This window comes from Mytilus californianus, unplaced genomic scaffold, assembly GCF_021869535.1.
Source record: "Mytilus californianus isolate M0D057914Y unplaced genomic scaffold, xbMytCali1.0.p SCAF_10, whole genome shotgun sequence".
NCBI lineage: Eukaryota > Metazoa > Mollusca > Bivalvia > Mytilida > Mytilidae > Mytilus > Mytilus californianus.
In genome coordinates, this window is record NW_026262582.1 from 76,040,250 (window position 1) to 76,054,608 (window position 14,359).

Sequence of the window (14,359 nt, forward strand, 5' to 3'; positions counted from 1 at the left end):
AATTTACTGGGGAAGACAACACCGAAACAAAAGTAGCACATCATAAATTTACTGGGGAAGACAACACCGAGACAAAAATAGCACATTACAATTATATTAGTCAAGACAACCCTGAGACTAAAATAGCACATTGTAAATATATCGGACAAAAAAACACTGAGACAAAAATAGCACATTGTAAATATATTGAGCAAAAACACGGAGACAAAAAAAAAGCACATTATAAATATATCGGACAAAGAAACACTGTGACAAAAATAGCACATTGTAAATATATTGGGCAAAAAATACTGAGACAAAAATAGCACATTGTAAATATATTGGGCAAGATAACGCCGAGACAAAAATAGCACATTGTAAATATATTGGACAAGATTTCACCGAGACAAAACTAGCACAGTATTGAACTTGTCTTGCGAATTAAAAATTCAGAAAACAAAACTATACCAGGACAAGCATATAAAAATAAGGAAATGTGGTATGATTTCCAATGAGACAACTATCCACCAATGTTCAAATGAAGTGGATGTAAGTAGCACATTATAAATCTGTAAGTAAAAATACCCCGAACCAAAATTAGCATATTATAAATCTTCTAGCTATAGATCAAGCCAAGAACTTGACAAACTATCACTTTATAAATCCTTAGGACAAGACAAGACTGAGACAAAACTTGTCTAGCAAATTATAAATTTAGAGGACACAATTATACTGAGACAAACAATCACATCATAAATGTATAGGTCAAGATAACTAATCAAGCCGAAACAAAACATATTTATAACTTGTTATAAATCTATTGACCAAAACAAGACAATGACAAAACACTTTTAAATGTGTACGACAGGGTAAGACTGAGACAATCTAGTCCAGCTAATTATGTATAAATACGACAGAACATGACTGACACTAAACAGGAATTTGATGAATCCACTTACGATCACTTGCCAAGACGAGATAGAAATAGTGTATTATGAATCCATAAGCCAAGACAAAGAGGCCAATCGAGACAGAACATATTCAACGCATAGATATGTACAGTAATACATATAAGCGACAGTCATCACTGAACATTTAAAAACCAGGAGAACATTATCTGCTTTAAAAACGAAAATGATACCAGGGAAGAGTATAGTGCTCATTGTGTAAAACACATAGAATCAAGGCATTAAGGCATACAAAAAAGGTGCGATGAGGGTACAAATTTTCTCGAAAGATAAATGCATTTATAATTTCTGAAATTCATCATACAAATACTGCATTCATTTGGCAAACATATGCAGGTCAGAAAGTTTTTTTTAACATAAATATATTATTGCACACGCTTAATGTGTCTGCCTTACGTTAATGTTAACCCGGTTTCTAAAATAAGATTCTGTTTTGCAAAACATTGACAAATGACCCTTGTGGTGTCATTTGAATAAATATTGTAGTTGATTTCACCCTTATAATTCATGTTTACCTAAAGGTCAGTACAGAACTTATATTTACGTCTAAACAGATGAGGACATTGGATAATAAACAACTATATTTCAATACGTTGTTTTAAGATGACACTTTAACAATGGGACTGAAGTTGATTGAACCCACATGTCGACTTGTCTTTGCTAGGATTGTTGTCTTTGTTTAAACTTACCTTTTGTCCTTAGGCCTTGCCAAATTAATTTTGTGTTCTTTTGTTTCCCGCACCAATAAAAGAAAATCTATATTTTGATACAAAAATTCCCTACATTCCAGGGACAAAATGTGAAGATATATACCAAAATTGGCAATCAAAATCATAATAAAATTGAGAATGGAAATGGGGAATGTGTCAAAGAGACAACAACCCGACCATAGAACAGACAACAGCAGAAGGTCACCAACAGGTCTTCAATGCAGCGAGAAATTCCCGCACCCGGAGGCGTCCTTCAGCTGGCCCCTAAAAAATATATATACTAGTTCAGTGATAATGAACGCCATACTAAACTCCAAATTGTACACAAGAAACTAAAATTAAGAATAATACAAGACTGACAAAGGCTAGAGGCTCCTGACTTGGGACAGGCGCAAAAATGCGGCGGGGTTAAACATGTTTATGAGATCCCCCTATACCTCTAGCCAATGTAAAAAAGTAAACGCACAACAATACGCACATTAAAATTCAGTTCAAGAGAAGTCCGAGTCTGATGTCAGAAGATGTAACCAAAGAAAATAAACAAAATGACAATAATACATAAATAACAACAGACTACTAGCAGTTAACTGACATGCCAGCTCCAGACTTCAATTAAACTGATTGAAAGATCATGTCTTCATCATATGAACATCAGGCACAATCCTTCCCGTTAGGGGTTTAGTATCATACCATCAGAAAATCATAAGTCCATTAAAAATAGACAATACCGCGGCCAAAAATAAAAATAGACAATACCGCGGCCAAAAATAAAAACAACACACCATTGCATAGCAAACTAAAGATTGAGCAACAAATATCCCACCTAAAACTGGGAGTTAACTCAAGTACTCCGAAAGGGTGATTAGTGCCTTTTTCACAGGTAGCATCTATCTTGTTACTCATTACAAGAAAAAACCGAAAAATCCCATTCGGTAATGAGACACAGATACATGTACTCCATAAAGGACAATTTAATCATGATGACATCCGTTAAACTTTGCAACTTGGGACTCCTGATGCAAAAGTTTCCAGTTCGCAGTAACCCTCTACCATGGAAAGGATGTATTGTCAATGAAATCTCAATGTACAAATACAGTATTTCAAAACTAAAATAGTATATTTGGTAAATATTTCTAATATAACATATGTGACATATACAACACATGTATCAAATATAACACATGTTACAAATATAACACATGTAACAAATATAACACATGTTACAAATATAACACATGTAACAAATATAACGCTTGTAACAAATATGACACATGTATCAAATATAACACATGTAACAAATATGACACATGTATCAAATATAACACATGTAACAAATATGACACATGTATCAAATATAACACATGTAACAAATATGACACATGTAACAAATATGACACATGTAACATATATAACACATGTAACAAATATGACACATGTATCAAATATAACGCATGTAACAAATATGACACATGTATCAAATATAACGCATGTAACAAATATGACACATGTATCAAATATAACACATGTAACAAATATAACACATGTATCAAATATAACACATGTAACAAATATAACACATGTAACAAATATAACGCTTGTAACAAATATAACAAATGTGACACCTTTTTAGTTGTTCCATAGGGATTCATATACTGGGCTGAAATGTATTCCCCTAATAGAGTAATGCTTTCTTTGTTGCCAAAAAAATAATCTTCCTAATTATCACAGAATCTTTTACCACTGGAAGTGAATACTAGTATATAATATAAAAATAAGGAGATGAGGTATGAGTGCCAATGAGACAACTATCACCCATAATTCAAATGAAGTGGATGTAAGCAAGTATATATATAGGCAACCGTACGGCCTTCATCAGTGAGAAAAACCCATACCGTATAGTCAGCTATAAAAGGCTCCGACATGAAAAATATGAAACAATTCAATTGAGAAAACTAACGGCATAATTTATAACAAAACAATTTACGAAAAAAAATATACGACAGACATAAACCAACGACAACCACTGAACAACAGGGACAGGCTCATAAAGAATGTGGCGGGGTTAAACATGTTTGTAAGCGCTCAACCCTCCACCTAACCTGGGACAGTGGTGTAACAGCACAACCTAAGAAAAACTATAAAAATTAGTTGAACAAGGCTTAACTCATCAGATCGATACAAAGCAGAAAAACATCAAACAAAAACACAGACCGGACGTGGCAGGGTAATTGTCCATCCCTCATCCCTAACAACAAAAAAGACACTACGTACAGATCTGAGAGTTCTCGCAGATACATTGTACTGACAGCTTGTTCAAAGCCAATAGCAACTAATAAAACAAATCAATGACATGTATCTATGACTAAAATTTCAATCAGTACACATCCAACATGCAATGGATTTAGTGTAAAGACGTCATTAACAGTAAGAGAAAAACACGAAATTGTACAAGCAGATTTTAAAACTGAGTGATGGCTTTACATCATCATAACTTTGTTTTATAAAAAACAAAACTAAATTTCGCTTTCAATGAAATGACCCGAATGTCACATTGAGTAGCCATTTAACTTGACTGTGGACCAGGTTAGTTAAACTAAATTAATGATGACAATGAGAAACATTTAGTAGCCAGGTAACGAGACTATTGAAGTGGAATCTTAATATTATTTATGATATTGGTTTTCATTTTGATGTCATTTATTTATTATATTGAATACTAAAATGGTGTGGGAAGGTTAATATTTACAGTACTATTTATATAATTCAGTGTTTTATGATTCCGACGTCCAGGATCTGTTCCCTAATCGACCAGGATATTGTACAAAATTTATAGTATGACTTCGAATAACTAGGGATTTTCTCGGAGAACTTCGGTAACGCCTTATATGGTTTCTTCATTTAGGTAGACTATTTATGCATTTGGGTTGCAACATAACAGTGTTGTATACCATTGAAAACATTCTCTAATTTACTTTAATATTTTCTTTTTTATTATTTATTCCGTTTATTCTATTGTTTATCTTTAATGTTTATACTGAAGTGTAATCTAATGTTTATTCTAATGTTTATTCTAATGTTTATTCTAATGTTTATATTATTGCTTATACTATTGTTTATTCTTATGTTTATTTTTAATGTTTATTCTAAAGTGTATTCTAATTTTCATTCTACTGTTTATTCTAATGTTTATATTATTTTTTATTCTATTGTTTATTCTGATGTTTATTATTTAATGTTTATTCTGAAGTGTATTCTTATGTTTTTTATTCTAATGTGTATTCAATTGTTTATTCTAATGTTTATTCTATTGTTTATCTTTAATGTTTATACTGAAGTGTATTCTAATGTTTATTCTTATGTTTATTCTAATGTTTTTTCTAATGTTTATTCTATTGTTTATTCTTATGTTTATTTTTAATGTTTATTCTAAAGTGTATTCTAATTATCATTCTAATGTTTATTCTAATGTTTATATTATTTTTTATTCTATTGTTTATTCTGATGTTTATTATTTAATGTTTATTCTAAAGTGTATTCTAATGTTTTTATTCAAATGTTTATTCAATTGTTTATTCTTATGTTTATATTGTTTATTCTATTGTTTATTGAAATGTTTATTCTAATGTGTTTTCTATTGTTTATTCTAATGTTTATTCTAATGTGTTTTCTATTGTTTATTCTAATGTTTATTCTATTGTTTATTCTAATGTTTATTCTAATGTGTTTTCTATTGTTTATTCTAATGTTTATTCTAATGTGTTTTCTATTGTTTATTCTAATGTTTATTCTAATGTTTATTCTAATGTTTATTCTATTGTTTATTCTATTGTTTATTCTTATGTTTATTCTATTGTTTATTCTAATGTTTATTTTAATGTTTTTTCTTATGTTTATTCTAATGTTTATTCTATTGTTTATTCTAATGTTTATTCTAATGTTTATTCTAATGTTTATTCTAATGTTTATTCTATTGTTTATTCTATTGTTTATTCTAATGTTTATTCTAATGTGTTTTCTATTGTTTATTCTAATGTTTATTCTATTGTTTATTCTAATGTTTATTCTATTGTTTATTCTATTGTTTATTCTATTGTTTATTCTATTGTTTATTCTTATGTTTATTCTAATGTTTATTCTATTGTTTATTCTATTGTTTATTCTTATGTTTATTCTATTGTTTATTCTATTGTTTATTCTAATGTTTATTCTAATGTGTTTTCTATTGTTTATTCTAATGTTTATTCTATTGTTTATTTTTAATGTTTATTCTATTGTTTATTATGTTTATTCTATTGTTTATTCTATTGTTTATTCTATTGTTTATTCTATTGTTTATTCTATTGTTTATTCTATCGTTTATTCTATTGTTTATTTTAATGTTTATTCTATCGTTTATTCTAATGTTTATACTAAAGTTTAAGTCAAATTCGAGATGCATTGTTTCAGTGTTATATCCAACAAAGCTGTGATTTACCCGACATGACGTTACTGTATAGATGTTCGTTGTTATTTAACGCAATTTTAAGTGCCCTGGGCTATTCCAGTAGAGAACCACCGAACTTCGACTGGAAAACTGGACATTTTAGTCAATTAAGATCAGAGTCGAACACACCTATACACGTGCAGAGTTCAAACGTATGACCTCCGAGTTGACATGATAGTGATCACTGTAGAAGACTACCTAGACGATGTCCCCGTTACAGTAGAGAACTCAGAAATTAAGCGATGAAGGAGAAGGGGCCTTAATGTCCGTTTTGGCACAAGCTAATGAAGGTTAAAATGACATAGACATATGAATAGACTCTTCAAAGTACTTGTACCATATATGTACAGTACTTATGTGTACCGACTTTGAATAACACTCTTTTATCTATGTGTATAGATATAAAAATGTTAAAACGTCTGATAAATGATTGCTGTATCAACGAGAAAGGTGTGAAGTGGGTTTACAAGGGACAACATGTACTGAGACATGATAACCTCAGAGAATAAGCTTATGCTATAACTGTTACTTCATTTTAGTTAGCTATTGAACCTCTTTAAGGGCACATTACAATAGGCGACGTGACTGCTTAAATGCCATGCTGCAAGAAAGGAGAAACGTACTTTTAAAGACTTCGATAAACCTCGGGTTTGTTCGGCAAATTTAGGTTAATGTTAATTGGTTGATTGCAATCAATATAATATAAAACTCTTACACATCATTTACAATACACAATTCAGACAAAAGCGGGATACATCAAAATATGTGTCAAATAACTTGGCAGAAAATAACGTATGGACACATTTCAAAGTACTGCATAATAATTTCAATAAACCAACACATCGAAAGAGCTAGAAAAAGGGTGAAGTAGTATACTTAATTTTGATTGAGTTAAGCTATTTCAGTTGATATTTTATAGTGTGTCTTTCTATGTTGTGATGTTACACTATTGTATTAGAAAAAGGGTGAAGGTTTGGTACAATCAAAACGTTTAAACCCGCTGCATTTGTTTGCACCTGTCCTAAGTCAGGAATCTGATGTTCAGTAGTTGTCGTTTGTTGATGTGGTTCATAAGTGTTTCTCGTTTCTCGTTTTTTTATATAGATTAGACCGTTGGTTTTCCCGTTTGAATGGTTTTACACTAGTATTTTTTGGGGCCCTTTATAGCTTGCTGTTCGGTGTGAGCCAATGCTCCGTGTTGAAGGCCGTACTTTGACCTATAATGGTTTACTTTTATAAATTTTGACTTGGATGGAGAGTTGTCTCATTGGCACTCATACCACATCTTCTTATATCTAATTAAGAAAAGGAACAGAACAAATATACCAATTGTAAAACCACAAAGGCATATACATCTCCAGATCTGAAGGGCATTTTTATGCTGCTTCCAAAGAGATGCAAGGGCATACGATACAGTTTTGATCCCATAATGAAATTTTGATGAAAATTTGCATATAGGCTTTTTTTTCAATATGTAATAAAAAATATACCATCATGTGTTACTTTTTGAGTAAATTGAGGTTGAAATTTCAGATATTTCCTCAAAATTCGGATTTGTGGACGTATTTTTCCTTTCGACAGAAATACAATGTACATAACTTTTTTGTTTTAAAAGATAAACACAAGCTGTTTTTTGTTAAATTATCTGTAATTTCTGTTTCATATAAATGTTCTATAAATTTGTACATTTTATTTTTACAAATAACTCATATTCATCAAATGTTCATGAATGTAAAAAAAAAACGTCATTTTTTGCTGTATATTTATCAAATTAAAAAAATTGCACTATTGACTTTTCATGAAAATTGGTACACATACTTTTCCTTCGTAATCAAACCAAATGTCATCTTAAAAAAGAGGGGTCCATGAACTAGTTTTCAAGTTAAATCAGTTTGAATGATAGAAATCAGTCGAAAACTGCATCTTTTCCCGATAAGTCACAGTTTGACGTCGCGAAAATAACAATTTACGTTAGCAACGTCATTACCTCCCCTGTAACTGTATCGCATGCCCTTAAACGCTACCTGTTAAACGCTATATGTTTTTACAACTGCAGTGTAATACCTAAGAAGCCACCAAAGTGGGGAAAATAACAATTAGAGTTCGTATTGCTAGATCTTATTTTCTTAGTGATTGCATTTATGTGGCATGATTTTATGATTAAGTTTGGTCTGATCGTCTTTTAATTTAAGTTAATTGTCCTATGGGATTATGACATTTTGATTATTGAGGGGCCTGATGGGGGGGGGGGGGGGGGGGTTCATCACGATTCACGAGTTGATTTTTTTGTCAATCACGATTCACAGAAAATAAATTTCCATGATCACGGATCACGAAAATATAAAAAAAAAAAAAATCTATAGAAAAACGGATCACGATAGCGAAAATGCGCCGATCACGAAGAACGAAAATAACCCATCAGGCCCCTCATTATTCTATATCGGCTCGGTATGTTGGTCCTTGTAAGTATATATGTTAACATTGTTTGTCATGTTATGATAAGATAGTATACCTATGACCTTTACCTATGACCATCAAATGTACTAAGACTTCCGGGTAATGACCAATATCTGAAAATATTGTTTTTGTTACAACTTTGTCTCAGCTGTTTACCTATGACCATCAAATGTACTTAGACTTCCGGGTAATGACCAATATCTGAAAATATTGTTTTTGTTACAACTTTGTCTCAGCTGTTTACCTATGACCATCAAATGTACAATTAGACTTCCGGGTAATGACCAATATCTGAAAATATTGTTTTTGTTACAACTTTGTCTCAGCTGTTTACCGATGACCATCAAATGTACTTAGACTTCCGGGTAATGACCAATATCTGAAAAAATTGTTTTTGTTACAACTTTGTCTCAGCTGTTGGTCATTCGTAAATAAGATTTATCTCCCCTGAGCATTCACCGCTGTTAGATTATATCTGTGATCATTTGTCGGTCTGTTTTCTTATTTTTTAAATGGTGAAGCATAATCTAGGGTACTTATATTGGAATCATATTTTCTTTGGAACACGGATCTCACCAAGGATTTGTATAGTGTATAGTATCGCTATACAAATCCTTGATCTCACGTAACTTGAGCACGGAGTCGTACCACTGGAGCCTGGAGACCTATCAGTAGAACCCGAAAACCAAATATATTGTTCAAATGAGCCCACGGAGCCAATAGTTTGGAGCCTAGAGGCCAGTATTAAAATAAGGATGGAGTCTGGAGCACAAAACCAGTGGGCTTTTTTTTAGCTCAGTCGTCTGGTGAAATAACAAGAAACATAAGATAAGACAACAGAAATTTATCCCAGAATGATTCCATTTAAGCAATTAAGTCAAGTTTCTGTCTTTCTGTTTGTCAATTAAATACTGTTCTCATTAGTTAGTTAATTATGATCAGCCAAGCTGAACGTATTCCAGTCAATCAATCATGGTACCAATAAGTAAGTCATGTAAACACATACCAAATAAGTCAACTAAGTGTAATTACAGGCAGATAATAATGCATTGCTCCCACTTGTCAAACAAGATTTTATTTACCGAAAGCAAATGTAAATTAAGTATGGTGCCAGTTCCCAGTAGCCAATCAAGTATGGTTCCCTTCAGCCCATCGGACAATTTAATATGGACCCCATTAGCGAATAATGTATAGTTCCATACAATAAATTTATTATGAGTAGAATTACCATCAACTAATTAGATATCAGTCCCTTCAGTCAATTAAGTTGGTTTCCCGTTAATCTAACAGTATGGTTTCCATCAGAGATTCAAGAAGAATGAGACTGTAGCAGTCAGAATCGCTTGAAACTCAAGAGTAGTAAAAGTTAAAAAAGTTAGATTCGCGTGAACTTTTACTGAAATGAACGATACTGAAAATTAAGGAAAAAAACCTGAATCTCAGCGATGGCACCAACTGACAGTAAAGTGGTCTATGAATGTTTAACCAACCATTAGTCTAAGAGTTGTACTTTCGTGTCTTGTAGCACGATCGATCAATATTTAAAAAGATCAATGATTCTTACAATTTATAGTTCATATATAGTAAAGAACTTTTAGTGATTTGATAGGGATTATCTAAGAAGAATAGAATTTTTAGTGCTTCGTTTCTTGTTTTCGATATAGGTTATCTCGAATAAATAGTAAAACGGCCTCCCATAAAACAGACAAAAATATGTAAGACGGTAAATTTACAGAAAATGTCTGTATCAAGTCAGGAATAAAACAGTCCACTCGTCTCGTTGGTTGATAATGTTTGATTTTACATCAAATCCCTGGTCTGCGCCTGGGGTAAGAACGATTTAAACTTTCTTAAAGGTCACTGATATTACAATGCAGGTAGCGTTATCACTCAAATAGATGACCATATTTATACCTGCCCAATACAAGATAAGTTTAGCAATAATACCGAAACAAATTCCTGTTTTAATCTCATACTATAGATATGAAATCTTTTATGAGACGTAAACACACATTTTTTTTTCAATTTAAACTTGATGTCATCTGGTATTCGATTGTTGACGCCGTATATTGACCCCTGAATGTCTGGTTTTCTGTACCATAGAGATGCTGTCATGTCGTATACCTCAGCATCTTCTATTAATATATTTTCATTTTTATATCTAACATTTTTTTTCTATGCAAATGGTTCTATTTCAGCAACCATGACCATTCATTATTTTCATAGTTGTAATTAACACATCTCGTTTCAGAATAGTATGATATTATTTTTAATGAGATACTGAAGACCTAAAAGAATCTTGTACGCGTTAAACAACCGAGAAGACTAAAAAATAAAAAAAAAAAATTCATCAATTTTTCTTTTCAAAGAATTACTATAAATTATGATACGCACAAAACTTACGAAAGCATAAAACAAAGATGAACCTTTTGTATGTGCCCCTGTGAACAAGCTCGTTTGGAATACAGTTGTACATGGTTGTTTTTTCCCTTTGCAAAAATAAATCATTAGTAATTTCCTTTTGTCGCCCTATTTTTTAATCTCTGTTTATTTATTTTTCAAATCGAATCAATCCCAGGTAAATGGTGTGAAAAAAAAAATGCGGAGAAGATAACCAAGAATTCAGGGTAAAAATGAGCAAGCAATAATATGATTTAAAGCCTAATAACGATAAAACACACAAACAAAATGTCTATAAAACAACAAAAAAGTGCAGGATTTTTTCTCGCTGCAGTGAAGACCCATTGGTGGTCTTGGGCTGTTGTCTGCTCTTTGGTCGGGTTGTTGTATCTTTGACACATTCCCCGTTTCAACTCTCATTTCTATTTTCATGTTTGTAAGTACTGTATAGTTATTCTTATAAACTATTACATAAAGAAGAGATGTGATATGATTACAAAGGAGACAATTACCCATCAAAGTTCAAATGATGGCCTAGTTTATCACAAATTTTTTTTACAGAAATTAGATAAGACAGACATGAACAAACGACGACCACTGAATTTCAGGCTCCTGACTTGGGAAGAGAATATAAAGAATAAGTCGAAATTAAACATGTTTGTGAGCGCTCCCCCCCCCCCCCCAAAAACCCCTAACATGGGACAGTGGTGTAACAGTACTGTCATGTATCAATCTACATGATGTGGCGTACACCTAAAAGTCGGTGTACTTAGATATAAGAAGATGTGGTATGAGTGCCAATGAGACAACTCTCCATCCAAGTAAAAATTTATAAAAGTAAACCATTATAGGTCACAGTACGGTCTTCAACACGGAGCCTTGGCTCACACCGAACAGTAAGCTATAAAGGGCCCCAAAAAATTACTAGTGTAAAACCATTCAAACGGGAAAACCAATGGTCTAATCTATATAAAAACGAGAAACGAGAAACACTTATGAATCACATCAACAGACGACAACTACTGAACATCAGATTCCTGACTTAGGACAGGTGCAAACAAATGCAGCGGGTTTAAACGTTTTAATGGTACCAAACCTTCACCCTTTTTCTGAAACAATAGTGTAACATCACAACATAGAAAGACACATATATAGAGGGAGCTCAGAGGCTGTGTAAAAAATGTCTACTCTACATTTGATGGAAATGAACAACACTTTATTATTAAAAATTTCAGAGTAGAGATATTTTTTCAAAAACATAAACAAAGTGTGGCTCAAACATTCAGCACTCTCTAATGGGGTTAAATTTTTATGGTTTTTCACCAATCTGTTTACTGAAATATCTAAGTAACCATAGTCATTTTTGGATGTAATACAAAATGTGAATAAGCATACAGCTAGAATAGTTATTGCAACTGGTTTTATGGTTCTCGTTCTGTATTGAATAATATGTTGGTGATTTATATCAGATATAACGAGAATGGCAGGCAAATATGAACAGTTTATATTTCATTTCTTTGTGCCATTGTGTTAGTTTACACAGTTTGTTCATCAGCGAACTGGCTAAAAGTTGGTGTACTGTCTATCACAATAACAACAATTGAATATACATTTCTCTGAAAACATTTACTAGTAAAAATAAGTTTGAACGATGCCTTGAATAAAAATAAAATGAAGCTTACCTCGGGTTCCATGTTTTTAGTTCTAATCCTTTCGAGAATATCAGGTATTTTCTTGTTTGTGGCGATAGTGGGTCAACACTGTTATCACACAGTTACAGTCTGATTTATACTGATAAACATTTTATCTCTTTAAGTTTAAATAGTTTTTAATTATTAGATAAATTGCAGTGACTTTCTCTGGCTTTTTTTTTCATTTCAAAAGTTGCATTAGTTTTTATTTTAAAAAAAGAGGGGTTAGGCGAACTGGGTATTAAGACAAAACGCAACAGGTCTAGTACTTGAAATTTTTTGTCCTTGCATTAGACAAATTTAAAACAGATCAATTTTCCCTGGCTATAAAGGTAGACGTCCTTACATTTTGTTTGGTCTTTTTGTTTATAGTTTGTTTGTTTGTTTTGTGCTGATTTTTTTGTTGTTTCTTTATTTTGATGTTTTTGTCGTTTTTTTGTTTGTTTGTTTGTTTGGCATTTGATGATGAAAATAGTACACTGTTACTTTATAAATATTCAAAGCTGTACCTAGATAGATAATCTTATTTAGCTTCTTATGACTTCTCTATAGGAAAATGCTTCACTCAACTGAGAATAAGAGTAAGGCCATAATCTAGAAATTAGAAGGGTCGCCAATATAAAAGGGTGAAGGTTTGGTACCATTAAAACGTTTAAACCCGCTGCATTTGTTTGCACCTGTCCTAAGTCAGGAATCTGATGTTCAGTAGTTGTCGTTTGTTGATGTGGTTCATAAGTGTTTCTCGTTTTTTTATATAGATTAGACCGTTGGTTTTCCCGTTTGAATGGTTTTACACTAGTAATTTTTGGGGCCCTTTATAGCTTACTGTTCGGTGTGAGCCAAGGCTCCGTGTTGAAGACCGTACTGTGACCTATAATGGTTTACTTTTATAAATTTTGACTTGGATGGAGAGTTGTCTCATTGGCACTCATGCCACATCTTCTTATATCTATAGAAATGATTTATTATGTAAGCTGTGCAACTTTCTGTAGGATGAATCTTATATCACAAGATTACACGATTGATATCGCAAATAACCAGTTTATATCATTGGTTTCGGAGCACGTCTAGGGTTTACCGTCGCTCTTATAATAGTTGTTACTCTATAATACATTTTATTTACAGCTAGTTGGTCGATACACTCCTGGTGGACTTCAATGATTCACATTTTTTGAATGATTATTGCAGCACCCATGGTTCTTAGACAACTTTTTTATTACTTATAATCAAAAATAGGGATAAAAATATGGATTGATCATTATATATATACTTCTTAAGTTTTATTTCGGAAAATTCTTCATCTGCTGATATTGAGCTCAATGCCGAATTGCCTAGGTACGAAAACAGGAAATTTCAAGATCTACATTTTGTATATACAAAAACGCAACAACTGGAATAGGTATCAGACATTCACATTAAACATGATGGCCATCAACTTACGTCTAACATGTACGTCACTCCCAAAATCACAGGTTCCTGACAAAGCCGTGAACAATTTATACAGATGCCACCAAATATTCGCCACATAACAGAAGTTATTATTTGCCGATGTTCTAAACTCACTAATATATATATACTGCAGTTAAACCCCTTGCTAAAGTGGGGCGTCAGCACTATTGTCTATATTGTGACGATCAGATTTTATTTATGGAGGAAGCCGTAGTGTCTTGA